The following is a 21343-nucleotide window of genomic DNA, read 5'->3' as shown; positions in this document are numbered from 1 at the left end:
TACAACCAAGGTTCTGACATTGAATCCCTCCTCTGGCTGGCGAACAGCTACATATGTCTTGCAACAAGCCTTTCTCTCTCTTTGCAAAGCTCAGACTTCTGACAATATAATCTCCCTATGCTCCAAAACTCTTACTATCACTCAAAAACTAGCACTATCACTAGCTTGTCAAATGCATGAGGATAGGCTTTTATAGGTGGAGGAGGGGAAGAAGATACAATGAATCAAGACACCCATTATGGACTGGCATTATCCCCAAAAATCCATTGTGGATAGATGTAAGGGATAGATGATGAATCTCGACATCCAAGAGATTAGCATTATCCTCAAAAACTTCATGATTTTAAGGGAAAAAACATCTGGGCGCGCGTTTGTTAAAAAACGTTTCCAAACTCGGTTTGCGCAGGTGTAACTCTAAGACAGAGCGCCAACTGGCGCGCCCTCTTTTGAGGATTTCCTTCATTGGCGCGGGTAGTACATTGTGGACCCACGCTAATGGAAAAAGGGCACTTTTTCAGGGATATTTTGCAGGAGATGTCTTCAAGGCACATGAAGTCCATACTTAGGGGAACATAATGCAAGTGTTTTTAAGTTATGTCACTGCTCACAGGTCCCGAAATGAGTCCTCCAAAGTGCGGGAAAGGGGTAACAGGGATGGTGACCAATGGTGACAAATTACTGTGTAACAATAGTTATAATAGAGCTCTCCATAGCTCAACTGGTCGCAGTCACTGTCAAGTGGGTCTAGGATTTCAACCATTGTGTCCGATTTATGTTGCCATGCCTCATGCAACTGCACAAATAGAATCCACACGTGCATTGTGGCTGATAAAATTATGAGAATTATTGAATGCATCCAACATATCTTCCAATAGGTTCACGACATCTTGGAGAAGTTAAATTCCAAGTACAGGTAGCAACATGATCAACATCGGGTGCCACACAAGTTTTAGTTGGGCAATAAAGTTTGGTTGCATTTGCAGAAAGAACACCTTACTAGACCCCATTGGAAGCTCAAACCACTCCAATATGTTCCTTACACCATTACTAAGGCTAGGGAGACCATTAAGCTCAACATTCCCCCATTCCTTGGCCTGCACCCAGTGTTTAATGTGGACTAGCTTTGACCATACTTCCCAATATTATTGAACACATTAGACATTACAGAACAACTCACACCAACAAATTTAAACCCAGTATCCATGTAACATGCAAAAATTAATAAAATTATAGACACATAGGTCAAGAAAACTCATCAGCAAAATATCCAACTATATCGGGTTTTCAAAGCAGACAAACTCCTGCACCAAGGCAAGTGGCTCACCAGGGACGAAGTTCAGCAAAAGTTTCCCCATCTCATGGAGGCACTGAATGAAAAGGGGACCATTTATTCCTAAGGGGAAGGGCTGATATACATGGATGTTGGTGGCCACTCGCCTATTTCACTTGGACCCCCACCACTATCTCTTTTAGTCTTTTAGTTTCCTTAATTCTAGCATAGTTTACTATCTTTTGTAGTTTTTTGGGTCCTGAACTTCCAGAGCTATTTTGAGGCCCTAAACGAAGTTTTTTTGGGAAAACCAGGTTTAACATGGGTTGTTGGCCAATGTTGGCCATTCAGAAGCTGTAGTCATCAGATAGATCTTTCTAACGAGGTATTTTTCATGTCAAATGGAGATCATATACCAAAGTTACAAACCTAGGAAGTTGATGTACCAATTTACTCAAACGGGGCCCATAGTTTTGGCACTTCATCTCCTAGGGTTAGGTTTTTGGATGTTTATGGATTTCCATTATTTCTCAATAATAAATAGGCCTCCAAGCCTCATTGTAACATAGTTCAGGGGCATGTATTCGCCACATCTCTTCTCAAAGATAAGCTACCATCGCCCGAGCTAGTTTTATTTCAATTTTGTTTGTTAGCATATTTCACTATTTGATATTAGTGAAATGAAGTGTTATTTTTGTTGCATCTCTATATTTATGGTTATATTTGTAATTCGTTGATTTCCTATTTAAGTTTGGATCACCCAACCTGGCACATTGCTGTGAAGGCGTTGTTTGGAGCGGGTCATAGGTTCAAACACATGGACCCATGTTATATCTAGCTTATGCCATTTTTTTTTTTTTTTGGTTAGTGTTTTTGAAACATGTGAGTTGGGCAAGCCGAAGTGACTTGGCAGGTTTGATCCTCGCCGAGCACATTACATTATATGGTGTTGTGCTATGTGATTATGTGGCGCCGCCAGTTGGCACGGGTTTGACTCCTACCAACCTTGGTCAATATATATATATATATATATATATATATATATATATAGATATATATATATATATATATATATATATATATATATATATCTCAAATGTGGGCTGGCATGCCACCACTAATCGACCGAATTTTTGGGGTTACTTTTTTTTTTTTTTAAGAAGGTGAAAATTTCGGCAGTTTCAGTTGTCAAAAACTTTTGCCACAAAGTGTCAATTTGTCGTCTCATTAATTTCCACCAAGTTTAGCAGCTCCACCAGATTTATCTTGACTCCAAATTTAGTTGGTTCTCTACTAAGTTTAGCAAATGGGCCAAGTTGACCAAAACTTTGATTGGCCATAAATTTCACATACGATGCTAGATTGAGGTATTGTTTTCTTTTCGAAATCTTGCGACGAGATCTTCGATATCACCTTGGTTTCATGGAAATCTAAAGACTTTTATTTTTTAGCATTTCTTGAGCCCTCTTTTATCACTAATCATTTCTAGAGCCACCTGGATCATTCCTCCCCAATGAGGAGCTTTTGGTTCTCCAAAATCATGAACATTATCTGCAATATGTTGTACTCCCCTATTTGCACAACAAGTGTCCTACTAGGCCACACTTCCATCTTCTTCACATTTATACTTTCGATCCATAGGTGATGAGCCAACACCTGTGTCCTCTACAAAACTATAGTACATCTTTGCAAAATACATGTTCTACTACAAGAACATACACGATCCAAATAATCCCATACTTGAAAAGAGTTTATAACACACTCTTTTTTCAAATTTACATCAAATCACAACAGAAACCAATATCGCAAATATCAACAAGAAAACCAAAAAGATCATCAAGTTTCTTTCATAAGTGATGAAAAACACATGATCAATTTTACAATCATCTCACAACATGTTATTTAAAAAATGTGACCATGACAAGCTACTATATCTAATAAATCCATCTCTCACTCATGAAAGTGAATGGGTCATCATTTGGGAGTTGATCTTGTTGAATATATTCATCAGCTAGTTCCTTTATAAGTGCTTTCTTGTCATGGAGTATTTCACGTGGCTCTATGATGTCCATACTTGTTGCACTAACTACAATGATCCTTTCGCCTCCAAAATTTTTGGATCATCTTGGAACACTTATTCCTGATGCACCTCTGATAAGTGCCCATGGAATGTGATGAGGTGCTGCAACCATTATAACTATATCATGGCTTCATCCTATTTGATTCATTGTATGTGAAAATATACTTCAACATGTGTGATCAAGTTATCTATATTTTTTGCATTAGATTTTCCACTAAACACAGGCAAATCAAACTTGACATCCAACTTGAAAAAGGTATTTTTATGAGCTTTTCTACCTCTAGAATGATGAGAAGAGGAAGAAGAAGAAAATTCATTGGAAGATGGAGAGGGAGGTTTTGGAGGCTATTCTCCTCCTCGTTCATGATTCACCAAGGCATGATCATCAAGTCTTTCTTTCTTCTTTGGTTTCACCATTGTCTTCTCATACTTTTCAAACAATTTGTCCAATTTTGGTGCCATGGCATAGAAGGCCTTGCAATAATTTTGGTGTTCCTCCAACTAAGCATCTTCATCTACTATTTTCCTTCACCTCTTTGGAGATTTGAGTTAGTTGTTATGCACTTGCAATTCACGTCAATAGAAGACCTCTAATAGCAAACTTGATCATGATCTTTGTAGTTCAAAGATGCATACAAAATTAAATATAAAAGGGCATGCAACCATAATATGCATACACATAAAAAAGGAGGAAATAAACATTAACCATGAGAAGCAAAGACACAATAGGTTGATAACAAAGTTCACCCAATGTAGGATACGTCTCCGGGATGTGCTCAATGTGGTGAGGCCTCTTTCATTAGTTTTCAGCGTAAACAAATTACATGCATTTACCAAAGACACCTTATACCTCCACTTCGTGGATGACCTTAAAATGCACATGTCTGCTAGAGAAATAGACTGCACCATTGAAGTATTGGTGAAAAATCATGAAAAATTAATGTAAACTCGACCGCTTTATCCTTCGGTCAAAATGCTGACCCCCGAGAATCTCAAAGATTCCTTTCATATTCTTTTGCGCTAGGATACCGCCTCGTTAATTATGCTGGATTAGGGTTACATTGGGCACTCTCTTTTCTTTCTTCCCCTTCGCACATAAATGGGTTTACATTTTTATAAATTGTTTTGGGCGAATAAAACAAAGTTCCAAGTTGGGCCACCTTGGATGGGGCGTTGTTGTGAAGGTGCTTGCAGGAGTGGGTCAAGGGTTCAAACCTGTGGACCCATATTATATCTCGCTTGCGTGATTTTATTTTTTTGGCATTTTTTTAACATGTGGATGCGGCCACCTAAACCGGTCGAGCAGGTTCGAACCCCTCCGACGTTGTTACATTATATGGTGTCATTGTTTTAATGACCAGGTGGCGTATATATATATATATATATATATATATATATATATATATATATATATATATATATATATATATATATATATATATATATATATATATATATATATAGATATATATATATATATATATATATATATATATATATATATATATATATATATATATATATATATATGGAGCTGTTGTGGTATGTGATTATGTGGGGTTGTGGACAGGTGGGTGGGCCACTAGGTGACGTGGGTCCAAGATATATATATATATATATATATATATATATATATATATATATATATATATATATATATATAGATATATATACACAATGGTCAAAACTAATCGACTGAATTTTTGGGGTTAATTATTTTTTTTAGGTAGGATACAATTTTACTAATTTCGGCCGTTGAAAACTGTCGCTACAAAGTGCAAAGTTGTTTCCTCATTAATTTTTTCAAAATTTAGCAGCTCCATTAGATTTAGCTAGACTCCAAATTTAGTAGGCACTTTGCTAACTTTAGCTAATGGACCAAGTTGACCAAGAATTTGACTGGTCATAACTTTCACATATGATGTCAGATTGAGGTGTCATTTGTGCTGTTGGGAATATTGCAATGACATATTTGATATGATCTTGGTTTAATGGTAATCCATGGAATTTTATTTTTGTACCTTTCCTAAGCTCTCTTTAATCACTGAGAATTTCTGGAGCTACCTGGACTAGGGAGACGCTCCAAATAAGTTCATGAGGTCTGTTAATCAATATAACATGTGCAGAAAATATTGTAGATTCACAAACTAACACAATTTGTTAAAGCAAGAGACAAGAATCCCATAAACATAAAGAAAACAATAATCAATAGAGGAAGATAATCAAAGGCACATAACATAATAAATATTTGCGAAAGCCACAACTCAAAACCCCACTATTTGTGTTGTATTAATCTGGAAAATCAAAATGAAATTACACTTCTTCTTCTCTCTATAACAATCCCAGCACTCAGAAAATTCAATCTCCAACTCATAAGAAAGCTCAAGGCAAAATATTAGCCAATTCATAAGCTCTCCAAGTCTCTATTCCAATGTGTAATTCCTATGAAGGATAGCTTGTATTTAAAGGGAAATAAAGCCTCTAAAAATAGCACAATGTCCCTGCACTCTAGTCTCAACTGGGTTTTTCTCAGAATCGACATGCATGAGTTTCTGATGAGTAAATATTGATTTAACTAGAGTAGCACTCGTGGAGTTCATTAGTGTCACCACTGACTATTATCTCACTATTACTTCTCTCAATCATTTTGAGAACTAATTTAACTGAACTAACTGATGAAACCGAGTCTTCTATTTTACAACTCATAATTACCTCACATTGGACTCCCACAAAGTAGGGAGAACATATACATGGCTTCCAAAATAATTCCAACTCGAATTTCCTATGTTAAGTAAGTTTAATAAACTTAATTTAACTATTTTAAGTTGTTATGAGAATAGAATTCGAATTCAATTCATAGTTTAATTCAAGGACAAATTAAACTGGAATTTCTTTTTTCCATTTCTCAACACTCCCTCTCAACAAGAATGGGATTATCAACTACCCTGATCCTATCTTAGTGAAACTCAAATTTATATCTTGACAATTCCTTTGACAAGATGTCAACATCTTTCTCCTCCATGGGAATGTAATCGAACAGCATGATCTGCCTCAATACACAATCTTTGAGATGATGATACGAGATATAAATATGCTTGGACTGATCATTAATGACCAGATTTTTAGAGAGTTTGATACAACTCTGGTTATCAAAATAAATCACTGTCTGATCCATCTGTTGACGCAAAAAACAAACCTAGATATTCATCATCTAGATAACCTCACATGCTGTCTAACTTGCAACAATGTACTCTGTCTCTACCAAACTGAGTGCAACCGATCTTTGTTTCTTGTTGTACCAAGAAACTTCTGCTGACCCAATACTAAAGATCCCTCCTAATGTTCTCTTCCTGTCAGATGGAATCCCTCCCCAATCTACATGGGTGAATGCTTGAAGCTTCACTCCTTCCATCTATCTATACCATAACCCAAATTGAGTAGTGCCTTTGAGGTATCTCAATACATGCTTTGTCACCTTCCAATATAGCTTGGTAGGCCTAACCATCGCTTGAATATGTTGGTTAACTTCATAACACATATTTAGTTGTGTGTTTACCAATTACATGAGTGAACCCACAAGCTGCGTGTAAACAACAACTTCCACTACTTCCCCCTAAGTAGCATCCTCAGTCCTCCAGTTAATAGCTAGAGGAGTCTATTATCACTCAAAAATTTTCCCTAGAAGTTATTAGAAGAAGTAAAGGACCGAGGTAACCACAAACCAACATTGGAGCATAGGCTCTAGCTAACCTAGGCTCAAAGAGGGCTTTGTCTATATGATTTATCTTTGTTTGCTTAGATTTTAGGCTAGTTATGAATGTTCTGTGGGTTTTTGATTTGTATTCAAGTTTGGATGGTGGAATCCTTAAAATGGATTGATATAATGATGTCTTTACAACATTGGGCTATGGAGTCAATAGAAGGGAAACGAAACTAGATCAACTCACTGAAGGGAATGTTCAAAGGGCAAGCTAGTAGAGTAAAGTGCAGCTCTTTGGAACAGGGGGGTGAAGTGGTTTTAATCTGGGTGAGAGAGAAATTAAGGGTTCTAATACTGAGAAATAAACGCGGAATAGAGGGTAATCAAAAGCAAAGGGAAATTAAGAATCCTTTGATTTGGATTAGCAAGAAACAACCTAAACTAAGGAGCAATTAAGAATTCATTAACTTAGATTATCAGTTGAAATATTTATACGCATAATTGTTAAAACATAATGTAATTAAAAAAATTCTGAGACATTATTCTAGTTATAGCATTCAGATTCAGAAATACATTAAAGGTTATGGAAAAAATTTAAGAGAGAAAACAATAACATAAGAGAATGCTTGTCTGCACTTCGCTCAACACATGAATCCTATGAAACATGTTGTCTATGTTCATCAATCCATATTGCTGGCTTAGCCAAAGATACAATAACTTTAAAGTCTTTTTGTTCAAATTTCTATAGAAATGTCTAAGAATACAACCTACATACTTCAAATTGTGAAGTATTTATACAAAAAGTATTACAAAATATCTCAAACTAAATTGAGATTTAATCATGGAAATAAAAATATCTTCTTGCAAGAAGATAGAGACAACTATTGAACTGCTTCATGATGTCCCTTTTATTTTGGTATTGCTGGCCTCTATGTTTGATCTCTAGCCCTTTATGCTGCCTTTCTATTTGATCTCTTACACTCGAAGCTTCATTTAACATTAGGGTTTGATCTGATACTCTTTGACATTGATACACTTTAAGCATGTTGACCCATCTTTACCTTTTTACAATGCTGACTATACATTAACATTTTTACCATATTTTACTATAGTAATTAAGTCAATTTTAACCATAATTTAGCATCAGGTAACTTGATTTTAAACATCCTCCTATATATCTCATCTTCTCGATGTACTTAGCAAAAGTAGGCCTAGTGATGAATAAGTGTTTTACCTCATGCTGGAGGTAAAACAGGTTTTCAAATGTCGGGTAAAGAACTTTGCTTGTTGGCAATGCCTGTATGGATGATGTATTGGCCTGTTCTTTACCTAGCTCTCTGTTTTTGTTGTTGTAATCATGTAATGTCATGAGTTTGTCGTTTATTACTAAGGGACTAGGTAACCATTTCTCTCTCAAAATTTGAAACTTAGCCATGAATCTATCAATGGATACCTGCATATTTTGACATTTGTCCTCCAAGTTTAACATTAAGTTTCTCTTGGAAAGGACCTTTCTCACCTCCAAAATGGTCTATGTCTTGTCCTCTATTTCTAATTCTTGAAGTTCATACTTGTTTTTACTGTTTACGAAGTGTATAAGTCTGGTTGCATCTTCATGCATGTCTCCTAACTCTTGCTTGACTCCTTGGATAGCCTCTGTAGCTATCTTTATTAGACCTATATGTTCAAAAATTACATGAATGGACAACCAAATAGCATTGACAGAGTCAAAGATATTGGCCCATAGTAGTTCCTTGGCTTGCCTAAGGGGTTCCTTTAGTGATAGATATTTCTCCATGGCCTTTAATCTTTCATTCATTCTGGAAAATTTCTACACTTCTTCCTTGTACATGATCTTGGAAAGCTTGTAATCTGTTTCCAAGCTTGTCACCTTTTCTTTTAGTTTGTTAATCTCTATAGCCTGTATGGACATTTCCTCCATGGATCTAACCAAATTTGCTACTTCTTCTCCTGATGCACCTGCTGCTGATGTAGACTCTATGGAAACTGGTTGTGCTATAGGCATAGGAGCTATGGGAGCCAATGAGGCTACCAATGTGGAAGGGACTGCTATTGAGATTGTTGGGATGACATTAGTAGATGTAGTGGCAATGCCATTTTACTTCAATTAGACCAGAGTGTCCAATTTCTTCTCTACCTCCCTTAACTGATCATTTAATTTTAGGACTAAGTCCATCAATTCTTTATTTCTGGTTTGGTTCTCCAAGACTTCCTGTGTCTGGGGATGTTGTAGCTAAGGTATCTTCAATTGTTTTCAAGTGCTGCAATGTCAGCTTTTTTTTCTTTATTAGTTGTTTAGTGGCTTTGATATCTTTGGGATCATGTCCCAATTCAATGACTAAGTCTTCCAAAGAGTAGATTCTCGTATCCTTGGCCTGTGAGGAGGCCTTCTCTAAATGGTATTGAGTTGAGATACTGCTCAACAAATTTTGCAACTGATGAGCAACTATGGCCTTACATGTGAGGGTGGTGTATATAATCTCTCCAAACTGTTTGTGTAATTCAATTTGGTTGATGGGATGAGTATCCCTTGCCAACACCTCAAAATCGATCTTTTTGTACTCTATTTATGTCGTTGGTTGTATATGAGTCTAGACCCCTCTCTGCTATTATTTCTTTGGGTAGTAAGTTATACAGGATACCAGAGGTAGCCCCGCCTACCGCCATCTCTTTGATCTCTGCTAAGCAATGCAGTAAGATCATCTCCCAAACTGGGAAATTTGTTTTCTTTCTGATTCACTCTCAAAGTAAGGGGAAGATCATAGCCACATCCATGACCCTCGGGAAGGATTCCTCCACACAACAACACCAGGTGGATACAGTCGTGGAAGAATACAATGACATATTCTTCTCACCCATAGAGGTACCCTTGCACTATCAGGTCAAGCATTCGATTGATCTGACTCCCAGAGCACCACTACCCAATGTGCCGATATATCACTGCTCCATTATGGAAAATGAAGAAATCAAGGGGAAAATGAGGGAGTTGCTAAACAAGGGCACATCTGACCAAGTTCATTGCCTTGTGGGAGCTCGATTATACTTGTAAAGAAGAAGGATGGGACTTGGAGGCCTGATATTGATTATCGAGCACTAAACAAAGTCACTATCAGGAGCATGAATCCAATCCCATGAATTGGTGACCTTCTGGACCAAATCAAGTGGGGAAATTATTTTAGCAAGATCGATATGAAGTCTTGCTATCACCAAGTTCCAATAGAGTTGAAAGATGTATGGAAGACTACCTTCAAATCCAAGGAAGGCCTTTTTGAATGGTTGGTTATGCCCTTTGAGTTGACAAATGCCCTTGCTACTTTTATGAGGCTAATGGATGACAACTTGTGGCCCTTCACCAACTCATTCGTGGTTGTTTATCAAGACAAAATCCTCATCTTCAGCAAGAGTTGGGAAGAACACTTGCAACATATTCGACAGGTACTTCAAACCTTTAGCAGCACAAATTGTGTGCCAACTTGGAGAAATGCACATTTGGCATGATCTAGGTCTAATATTTGTGTTAAATCATAGATGAGCGTGGTGTGCATGTGGATCTGACTAAGATCCAATTCATTTGGGATTGGCGAGTCTCGACCACTCTAACAAAGTTTTGCATCTTTTTGGGCCTTGCAATTTTTTATTGGAGATTCGTGTTGGGATTCTCCCATATCACTTGGCCTTTGAGTCATATTACTAAGGGTGGAGTGAAAGCAAAGTTTTCATGGTCCAAGTCCCAACAAAAGATGTTTGTTGAGTTGAAGCACCGACTCTGCCAGACCTGCAACACCCATTTGAAATCGAGACAGACATGTCAGACTATGCTATGGGTGCAATCCTCACCCAACACGGGCATTTAGTGGCCTATCATAGTGAGACACTTTCCAATAAAATTCAAAAGTACTCCACATATGATAAATATATGTATTCCATCATGTAGGCTTGTAAAAAATGGAAGCATTACATTCCGGGGAAGGAGACGTCATCTACACAGACCACCATCCTCCTCAATTTATATAGAGACAAGGGAAGTTGTAAAACGATGAACATCATAAGTGGTCTACATATATGCAACAATTCCACTTCAAGATTAATTACAAAAAGGGCACCACCAATAATGCTACAGACTGCCTCAACCAATCCCCAGTTGCAACACTAACTACTATTCTCAACTCTTGTGGTCATGAGACCTTTGGATGGTCACAACTATACAAAAATGATCCAGATTTCACATCCACATACCAGATGCTAGTATATGGAAAGAAATTTTTGGATTTCCATCTCTGGGACAAATTATAATGCTACTTGGGCCACCTTTGTGTTCCTTCAAGTGAGCATGCTAACCTGATTTGGGAAGCGCACTACAGTTGGGTCGTAGGACACTTTGGTGTGGAGAAAACTATGGTTGTACTATAAAATTACTTTTATTGACCCAAACTCTGATAGGATGTTGGGAAATATATCAGATCCTGCATTGCCTATGCCATCGCCAAGCCAACCATCAAGAAGTAGGGCCAGTACACTCCTCTAGCTACTCCTAGGTAGCCATGGGAATCCATCTCCATGGAATATATGTCTGGCCTCCCTTCAACCAAGCATGGTAATGAATGTCTATTTGTGGTCATGGAAAAATTTTCTATGATGGCTATATTGGCGGTCTGTAAGAAGAGTATCACATTAGAGGAAATTTCCAAATTATTCTTTGAACAAGTATGGGTACATTTTGGGATCCCATAGACCATTATATCAGATTGGGATAGAAGGTTACTAAGCACATTGTAGTAAATCCTTTGGATACTATTGGACACCATGCTCAACAAGTCGACTGCCTTCCATCCCTAGATTGATGGCCAAATGGAGGTCATCAATAGGATGATATTGCACATACTTTGCATGTACAAATCCTAGCATCCGTAAACCTGGGATGAGAGTCTTCCCTATGTGCAACACAATTATAATAGAGCTCTCCATAGTTCAACTGGTCGCAGTCAGTTTCAAGTGGGTCTAGGATTACAACCATTGTGTCTGATTTATGTTGCCATGCCTCATACAACTACACAAAAAGAATACACACATGCATTGTGGCTGATAAAATGACGAGATTTATTGAACGCATCCAACACATCTGCCAACAGGTTCACGACATCTTGGAGAAGTCAAATTCCAAGTACAAGTAGCGACATAATCAACATCGAGTGCCACACCAGTTTTAGGTGGGTGACAAATTTTGGTTGCATTTCCAGAAAGAACGCCTTACTAGAGCCTATTGGAAGCTCAAACCACTCTGATATGGTCCTTACACCATTACCATGGATAGGGAGACCATGCTTTTGAGCTCAACATTCCCCCATTCCTTGGCTTGCTCCCAGTGTTCAATGTGGACTGGCTTCGACCATACTTGCCAACATTATTGGACACATCAGACATTGCAGAACAACTCACACCAACAAAGTTAAACCCAGTATCCATGGAACATGCCAGAATTGATCAAATTATAGACACATAGGTCAAGAAAACTCATCAGTAAAAGATCCAACTATATTGGGTTGTCAAAGCTGGCAAACTCCTGCACCAAGCAAGTGGCTCACTAGGGACGAAGTTTACCAGAAGCTTCCCCCTCTCATGGAGGCACTGAATGCAATGGGGACCATTTATTCTTAAGGGGAAAGGCTGATCTACATGGATTTTGGTGGGCACCCGCCTATTCACTTGGACCCGCACCCCTATCTCTATCAGTTTTTTAGTCTGCTTAATTGTAGCATAGTTTACTATTTTTTGTAGTTTTCTGGGTCCTAAACTTCTGGAGTCATTTCGAGGCCCTAAATGAAGTTTTTTGGGAAAACTAGGGTCAACATGGGTCATTGGCTGATATTGGCCACTGAGAAGCTCTAGTCGTCAGATAGATATTTCTAACGAGGTATTTTTCCTGTCAAACGGAGATCGTATGCCAAATTTACGAGCCTATGAAGTTGATGTACCAATTTACCCAAATGGGGCCCATAGTTTTGGCGCTTCATCTCCTAGGGTTAGATTTTTGGATGTTTAGGGTTTTCCATTTTTTCTCAATAATAAATAGGCCTCCAAGCCTCATTGTAACGTAGTTCAGGGGCATGTAGCCGCCACATCTCTTCTTAGAGATAAGCTACCATCGCATGAGCTAGTCTTATTTCAATTCTGTTTGTAAGCATATTTTAGTATTTGATATTAGTGAAATGAAGTGTTATTTCTACTGCGTCTTTGTATTTATGGTTATATCTATAATTTGTTGAGTTCCTATTTAAGTTTGGATCACCCTGCCTGGTGCGTTGCTGTGAAGGCTTTGTTAGGAGCGGGTCACAAGTTCAAACACATAGACCCATGTTATATCTAGCTTGCGCCATTTTATTTTTTTGGCGGTTAGTGTTACACTAAAAAATGTCACCATGACTATTTACAGTTAGGATGACTCTATCAACAGTCATGCTACCCTCTTAGGCAAGTCTTATGCCTCTGCTCTCCATGTCAAACTCCAAAAAAGAGAGAAAGTCTTTCTAAATGTATTTATCTCTGGGGACGCAGGTTCTCTCAACCTTACCTGCGGGGACGCACCCAATGTTCACAAAAGCTGCGTCTTCGGACGCTCTGTATGTAAAGGGGCAGGTGCATCCCCCTTAAAAGGTTAAAATGCGCAAGTTTCATCTTTAAAAAGTCACTTGTGGTCATTTCTAGAGCATTCTAGAAGGTTGTTCGACGTGTATTGAGCGCCTCCAGATGGTTCATGCACTCCTACCAAAGAGGAACTTATCCCATCAATAAGGGAGCTATCCCATCCAAAGAGGGGATTATCCCATTGATGGAGGCCTTGATTAACTTCCTCTTGAGCACTATAAATACAGGCATTGGGCCAGAAGGAGAGGAGGTTGAAAGCTATACATTTCTAAGGGTAAATGTTGCACGAATTAGGACTCCCATTTAGAAGCTTGTGAGGAGAGATTGCCATCTTTGCTTGTTCTATTTGGAGGTGGGTGAGCTTTGTCAAAGTAAAGGAGAACTCTTGATGGACCCTGCGAGGGACTTGCACAACACCAAGGCTCAGGTTGTATTTGTTCCTTTTGTTACCTATTAATGCAAATGAGTCCATTCTTCTCAATAACTTGTTATTTATGAGTTGTTTCATGTACTCCTTGGTCTATGTGTTAAATATGTTTTATTCTATGAGATTATCAAGTGCTATTTAATCGTTTGATTGTTGGTGTATGCAGGTTTCAAAGTGAAGGAGGAGCTCATCCGAATCAGCGGAGCTGGACTGCTACAACAACGTTGGATTACAGGTAGGATCTAAACACTTGATTTCCCGTATAGTAAATGCATGTTTAGAGAAGGATTGCTCTTGTTTTTCTTGTTTGTCACTAGAGAGTCTTAGGCTCCTAGGGAGGTTGGTTGTGTCCGCACAATTGACTCTTTCCGCCTGACAAATTGGCAACTCCGCTGGGGACTCCATTGATGTGAAAAGTCTTTTCCTTTGTGTGAACTTTGCTCTGAGAAAATTGGTTTATTTTTCTGGTTTTGGCTCTGTGACTTTGTCTTTGGGTGGGTTAGCTTAGGATTAGATTCATTTTGGTTTTTCTTGAGTTTTTCAGTAGGACGCACCCTCTGAGTGTTGCACAGTGCGTCCCTGGACGCACTGTCGCTGTGTGCACAGAGCGGGCCCGCACCTGTTCTAACGGGTCGCCTGCGTCCCCTGCTAAAATTTGAGAAAATTCCATTTTTTGCATTTTTGCGCTTAGATTTTGTTTTTTCTTAGTTTTTACTGCCCAGATTCATTAGTCCCTTGTCAAAGATCTTCACCTGAACTTGTTTCGGTAGAATTGAGTGTTTTAGTGGATTTCATCGAAGTTTAAGCCCTAGGGTTTGATTTTTGAGTAGGTCTTGTAGTGACTTCGGCAGTAGAAGTTGTCAAGCCTTAGATCTCTTTGGTTTTGTCAGCATTCTAAGAAGTCAGACCTGTCATAAAGTCTACCTGTGAGAACAACTTACCATTGAGTTGCCTCTTTGGGCAAATTTCGAAGTGCTTGTTGATTGAGTCTTGAATTCCATTTTACAAAAAGAACAAAAAGATTTCAGTTTTGTTTTGACTAGTCTTTTGATTCTGCATTAGCTGGTCCTTGATTTGATTTTGGTCAAGTAAAACAACCTAGAATCATCTTTGTGAGCTTTTGCCTTGTTAGGTTTGCTTAGAGTAATTTCCCTTTTGATTTGCTTGTGAGTCCAGTTTTCATAGATTTTATAGCTTTTAAGATTGTTTTTTGTTAAGATAGGTTTATATGCTTAATTAAAAAGAGAAAATACAAAAAACATCTCCTTTGAAAAGTTTTGTTTCAAGTAGCTTTGAAAAGTTTTGAAAGAAAAAGAGTTTTTCATGCACGTAAGGAGTGGTCATGTTTGTATGCTTGAAAAGATAAAGAGAATTGTTTCTTTGGTTGTCTTTCTAAGGAAGTGGTTTTCTATAAAATTTGCATCTCTCAACTCTCTTAGTTAAGAATTTCATTGAAAAAGGAAAGTAGCGTAAATCATCTTAGGTGCATCTTTGTAGTGGTTTGAGTCGAGTCTACACACCATTGGTTTCACTTCTGCTACCTTTCGTCTTTAAGAAAAACCATAAAATTAACGCTTAAAGTAAAATCGACGTAGTAACTTTTATTTACTAGGGCTCTGAAACACCAATTTAGATCAGGCTAGTGTCTTGGAGTAGGTGAGTAATTAACTCTCCAAGACAACAAAACCAAACAAGTAGCTTATCTTGTGATAGAATAAATCCAATTGTCTCACTTGTACTCTGGGAAAGCTCCTCTTAAAGGAGAAGCACGAGCTCGTGTCCGAACCAGTGAGGGGATCAATCCCCCCTCATTGGGAACAACGCCAGACACGCACGTATTACAAACGGTAAACCTCGGATTAACCATTGTCGAGGAGCCAGGGGTCACTTGTCGGTAAACCTTGGATTATTGTCAAGGAGCCGGCAAGGGGATTGAGCTTGCTACTCTGCCCTTGCGTGCTGTCGGAGTTTAGACTGTTCCCCCAGGTGCATTTGTTGTGGTTGGTAACCTTAGTGACCATTATCTTTAGGATTCTACCGAGGTGACGGTGGAGGGAAGGTCCCACTGTACCTGGAGCAGACGTCGGCTAGACTCACTTGGATTTTCTGGGGGGTTCACTTCACTCGAGATGGTTAAAGTGGAGGAACTTGGTCCAGTCTATTCATTAAGCAGGTTGCCGGGGTAACTGTTCCACCCGCCACTTCTGTACTGAATCCAGCGATGTTGGGCTTCATCACCAACTAGCGCTTTCGGTCTGGAAGGCTACTGTTTGTGCTTGGTTTGACGCTCTAGATTCTTTAGGCGTGTGATTCAAATTTGTTTGGTTCTTTAGAGACTTTAGGTGGTTTGATTTGAAATTTTATTTTGTTTTCGTGTGTAGTAGTTAAAATTTTTTAGCTGTGGCGGAATTACCGAGACAGTCCCGTAGACTTCGGGGCCAGTCTCCAGAAGTTGTTTCTGTGGCCGAATTGTTGAGAAGATCCCGTAGGCTTAGGGGATCGCCTCCTCGAGACGACCCGGGTAATTTAGAAGGTTTAAAGGTCCTTGTAACTCCTCCTAGTGGCAGTAGAGTAGGTTCACCTGAAGAAGGAGAATCTTCCTTGGTAGTCCATTCAGATTACCAAGGCTTAGAGACAGGTTATAATCCCGAAGCTGTTACAGTTTCTGAGCTTGTTGGTAGTTTTTCGTCTGCTAGTGATACAGGCGAAGAACCAGAAATATCTGAACCTGTTACTCTGACTTCTAGTGTTCCTGATTCACCGAGAATAGAAAGAATTATCACCGAAAATCTTCCTACTGGTTTGATTGCTATCGAAGAACTTGCTCCAGAGGAAGAAATAGGCGTCTCTAATCTTGAAGATCAACTTACTATTGATCTAAGGGAGCGTGAATCTATCTTTTACAGTCCTCCTAGAAGTACTACTTGGTACCTTTCGTTAACCAATTATTTAGACAACTTTGGGGTAGGTTTTTCTACACCTCGTACTCCTTTTCCACCTGGAGGTATTCATACTCCTGTCAATATGGCTGGTCCGTCGTCCGTGTTTTCTCAAAGTCCTGAATCTTTCTTACATGGCGGTCCTTCTATTCCCATTGGGTATCAATCTCTTTCTGGTACCTTTGCGGGGGCATCTCCTCAACCCGTTGATCATGGGTTATTAGTTGGAAACAGTGGTAATGTACCATTGGGTGTAGGAGACATTTACATGATGTCAGGTTCATTTCCCGTTTCCCAACCTCAAGGTGGCCAATTACCGCCTGGGGGGCAGCCTCAGTTAATGCCTGGGGGGCAACCTCAAGGTACATCATTTGTGTCTGGGGGGCAACCTCAAGGTCAGTACGCGCCTATGGGGCAATACATACCTCAAGGTCAACCCCAGCCTCAATATATACCCCAAGGTCAACCTCAGTATCAATATCAACCTCAAGGATGGCAACCTCAAGGATGGCAACCCCAAGGGTATCAACCCCAAGGGTATCAACCTCAAGGGTACCAACCTCAAGGTCAAGGTCAACCCCAGTATCCGTATTTACCTCAAGGTTATCAACCTCAAGGTCAATACTCAGGTCAAGGTTCTCAACCACCTCAAGGTCAATCATATGGTCAAGGTATGGGAACTGCACGTTACAATTATCAATCCTATCCTCAATCCGGCTATGGATCTCAGTATCCCCAACCTGTTATGGGTCAATACCCTGGAATGTTAGTGTGGGATCCGTCACAGGGTCAACAGGTGTTGCAGCCAAGTATACAGTTGGTACCTCAAGCTGGACAACCCGTAGTTTCTGGTCCACCCCAGCAACCGCAACATGTCCAGTCAAGTGTTCAAACTTCTGTAACTTTAGTAGTTACTCAGCTGCCAATTGCACCTAGTACTCCATCTCAAACGGCTGCTGCAACTACCGCCACATCTACCATACTTACTTCTGGAGTATCGACGGCTCCGGTTTCTACTGTCTCTGTAACCACTCCTCAGACATCTTTACCGTTGTCTGGATCTACAATTCAAACCACGGTCCAGATGCCTGTAGTCCAGCCTAGTATAAGTACGGTTGTCACTACTCAACCTCAATTTGTTCACCAACCGTACCAGGGACAGTACCAACCTGGGCAAGCTGTCCAACAACCGGTTTACCAGTATCAACCGTATCCTGGGTACACTTATCAACAACCTCAACAACCCCAGTACGGTCCGGTTAATCCTGGTTTTCCAGGAGGATATAATATCCCAAATGCGACTCCTGTTCCTAGTTATCCTGGATATCCTCCTCCTGGGGCCGGTATTGTGACCCAGAGTTTTAGAGATCCTAACCGGCAGTTACCATTTATCGCAACTTTGGATTTACCAGACTTGACGCGCCTAACGAACGATCCAATTCAATATCTTCCGTTCTGGCCGCCAATGCCAAATAAGTTGCCCAGCGATATACCCAAGTTCGAAGGTAAGTCTGGAGAGGATCCGTCCAATCACGTGATGACTTACCACCTCTGGTGTGCTTCAAATTCTATCTCGGATGATTCGATCCGCTTACGTCTTTTCCAGCGTACACTCATTGGTCTCGCGGCCAAGTGGTACATTGAGTTACCACGGGCCTCTTTTTACAATTTTAGCCAGTTAGCTACCTCGTTCTTAACTCACTTTCAGTTGCCGGTCAGATACGATAACGGCACGGAGTTATTAACTTCACTAAAACAATCAACGTCCACGTATATTTCTGATCACATTCATGAGTGGAGACGTCGAAGAAGGCTAGTGAAAGTTTTTATCCCGGACCAAATCTTAGCTGAATGGTTTGTTAAATCATTATTACCGAAGATTACTGAAGATGTAGCTAAGGCCGGAGTAGTTACTGAGGAGCAAGTCATTGCTCAGGCGCAATACCTTGACTTAGTTTACACTCAGTCGGGTACGTTACACGAGAAGATTCTGGATCTTCCAAAGTCGAATCAAATCGCTGCTGCTCCTTCGGGATCTCATGCCGCTGATGGTATGATTGGTATCGTGAATACAAAGAGCAAGAAGAAGTCTTCCAAGGCTTCAACTACTCCTATTATCACTTTGCCCGATTCCCCGACAGGAGAGTCTTCTCCTGAACTTACCGCCGATATTCACGCTGTAGAGTCATCTACGGCCAAATCAAAAAACGGCGGAAAGAAGAAAGGAAAGAAGAAGGCTAAAGCAGACAAGGCTCCGAAGGAGAAAACAGAAAAGTCGGAAACCAATGACGAAAAGCGCAAACCTCGATATCCTTGTCTTATTTGTGAAGAGGATCATTTTACGAGAGATTGCCCTCATCGGGCCGAGGTTGTGAAAATAGTCAAAGGTTCTCCCACTCCTGCTGTGTTAAAAAATCCATTTCCGGAGCAGGAGAATAAGATGATAGGTTCTTCCTCGAATGCCAGTGAAGAACCCATTTTGATGATGTCTCATGTGAGGATTGCGACTCGATCGCAAGATTATGGTAGTAAGAATCCTGTTGATGGTAAGGAAGCAGAATCTTCTCACTCTAACCCATCAACCTCAGCTCCTGGTTCCGATCCACTACAGATCGAGAAACCTAACCCGGACTTAGTAATTAAACCGCCCGCCAAGGGTGTACTTCGAAGGTCTGCTTTCAATCCACATGCGAGAGCAGCCCAGAATTACAACATTGTTGAGGACTTAGCTGTTTCACCCTCAGCAATGTCGGCGTTAGAAGTGCTGCAATCATGCCCAGCACAACGAAAATTACTTTTGTCGGCTATAGGAGCTGTTGATGTTCAGGACCCGAATCTAATAATCTTCGATCTAGAAAATAGTACACTGCGTCTCCCCCATCAAATGGCTTTCCAAATTCCAGTGATAGTAAAAAACAGGCCTATTCATAGGACTGTGATTGATGAGGGAGCTTCTACGTGTATTATGTCGATTCAATGTTGGAGATCCCTTGGTTCTCCTTCGTTGAACCAATCCCCCACCATCCTTAAGGCCTTTGATGGCCGTGGGTTCCGTCCGTTTGGTATTCTACAGGAATTGCCTATAGGGGTAGAAGGTAAAACCGTTAGTCTGGATGTGGAAGTGGTTGATGCCCCTCTAGACTACAACCTTCTTTTGGGTCGAAGTTGGTCATATGCTATGACGGCGGTCGTTTCATCGGTCTTCAGAGTAATTAAGTTTCCACATAACGGTAAGATCGTGACTATTGATCAGCTGACATACTTTTCATCCGACCCAGCCTCTTCAGAGAGTATCCAGCATGTCGGTAAGACGACAATCCCTTATAGGGACGTTGGTGTAGGTTTAGTTAAGGATTCCGGTTTACTGGGAACTTTTCCTCTCCCTCCACTCAGCGTAGAACCTTCATTTGCAACAATTCATATGATTACATCAGAAAACATTATTTATGATGATCCTTGGATTGTCCCATCTGACTCTGAGATAGACTCATTCGGTGATGCTATGCCTTTGAGTCCATATGAAATTGCTTATGAAGCTGTCATGTCTTTTACCGACTCTCATTCAACCGAGATCGACCAAATGAATGTGGTCAGTGAAGAATCACTTTTCACCTCAACCTTAGAACGGATAGCGTTTCCTGAAGTCGTGTCATCTGACGAACAACTTCGCGAAATCCTAAGTGTAGACGATCTACCATGGGAGGATCTCCATCACAGATCTTCGTTTTTACCTAAGGATGATGCATTTGAAAATGATTTTTCATCTATCTTTACCGCTGAATATGTCAAAGACGCTCAGGATCCAACGAAACATCTTGATTCAGAGTTGAATTTAGGGAATATTTCTCGTACTATTCCCATTGATATTTCAGTGAAGCCCGGAATTGAGGAGAACATTCATATAGGTGCCGCATGTACAGAAGATGAAATCCACACTTACAAGGCCCTATTCCAAGAATTCCGCGATGTGTTTGCCTGGTCTTACGAGGAAATGCCGGGAATCGATCCTGCCATTGTTGTTCATGAAATAAAGACCTACCGGGATGCTAAACCCATCCGGCAACGGTTGCGTCAGATTCACCCTCGAAAAGCGGCTGCGATTAAAGCAGAAGTCGAAAAGCTGTTGAAAGCAGGTTTCATTTATCCGATCCCGTTAACGGATTGGGTATCGAATATTGTTCCGGTCAACAAGAAACAAGGAACAATAAGAATCTGTATCGACTATAGGGATATCAATCGAGCTTGTCCAAAAGACAACTATCCT

Source organism: Pinus tabuliformis, chromosome 6 (assembly GCF_031772625.1).
Source record: "Pinus tabuliformis cultivar Carrire ecotype Pingquan chromosome 6, CPIR1, whole genome shotgun sequence".
NCBI classification, from domain to species: Eukaryota; Viridiplantae; Streptophyta; class Pinopsida; order Pinales; family Pinaceae; genus Pinus; species Pinus tabuliformis.
Note: the sequence above shows the minus strand (reverse complement) of the source record.